This window comes from Cryptomeria japonica, chromosome 11, assembly GCF_030272615.1.
Source record: "Cryptomeria japonica chromosome 11, Sugi_1.0, whole genome shotgun sequence".
In the NCBI taxonomy this organism is placed as follows: Eukaryota; Viridiplantae; Streptophyta; class Pinopsida; order Cupressales; family Cupressaceae; genus Cryptomeria; species Cryptomeria japonica.
In genome coordinates this window covers 486,098,686-486,099,925 of record NC_081415.1, presented here as the reverse complement: position 1 = coordinate 486,099,925, position 1,240 = coordinate 486,098,686, and positions in this window count along the sequence as shown.

Sequence of the window (1,240 nt, the reverse complement as noted above, 5' to 3'; positions counted from 1 at the left end):
ACTAGTAAGACTTAATGGGCATTTGATATATGGGTAGAAAATCAAATCAAAGATTCTATAAGGAATATGGGATAGGAAAAGGATAGGGACTCCATTCTTTGGGGTTATTTCAAATCATTCCAAAAGGCAATGGAGAAGAGAGAAAGAGTTCCAAAACACATTGTAGATAAGTATTCAACTGAAATATATTTTATGGTGAAAAAGGATGAAACACTAATGGAGGCAGTACAACCTAGGAAGATCTAGATAACTAAAATGGGCTATGAGGTAGATGCTGAGATCTTGGACTTATATGCCAAGAATCTTATTGATGCCCTGGTAGATGAAGCAGAGAAAGCCTTTGGGACTGCTAAGCAAAAAGAAACTGAAGTTGAAACTGGATTCAGTAAGAAGAAAAGGGAAGGAAAGATCAAGAAGATTGGGGAAGTTGTGCAGAAGATGTCCACTGGAATAAAGTAGATTATTGGACTAGATGAAGGGTCATCTTCGACAATAGCAATCGGCAAGGGTGTAGTAAAGAGGAAGAAACCAAAAACTTATATTGCCCCTATTACATCCGGTTCTGACACTAATGTTGTGCCCTCATAGATTCCTTAAATTTTTATCAAGATACCAAGGAAGAAGGCTGAGGAAGTAAAGAAGCAGAATGTGAAGGTTACCCCTCTGGTAGCACCAAAGAAAATAGAAAAGGAGAGGAAGCCCATAGAGAAGAGGAAACCAGTTAAGGAGTCTACTTCTACTCCCAACAACAAGAAGAAATCAAATGTAGATATTTCTCTCGAATCTAGTAAGAGTATTGAAGTCATTCCTCCTCTTTCAGTTGCTGAGTTGATATGGATGATAAGGAGCAAATGGAGATAGAGGAATTAGTTTGTTATACTTAGATATATATAGGAAGGCACTTTTGGAAATTGAGAAACAAATACCAACAAATTTGTATAGTAAACTAGATGCTAGAAGGTTATCTATGGTTGAAGAAGATAAACATATAAAGATACAAGAATTGTTAACTATGTGGTGCTATAACTGATGAAGAGATGTAACAGTGTTTAGAGTTTTCTAATAAATTAATTTTCCAAAGCAAACACTAGCATGTGAGTCTCATGGTAGGTAGAGCGAATGAGATAGTTAAGGAGACACATGAGGCTTGGGTAAAATTTTTGTAGATAAACTAGGATTCTTTCCATCACCGAAAGTCTCTCAAATGTCTAACATTCCAGATATCTAGGTAGATGATAAG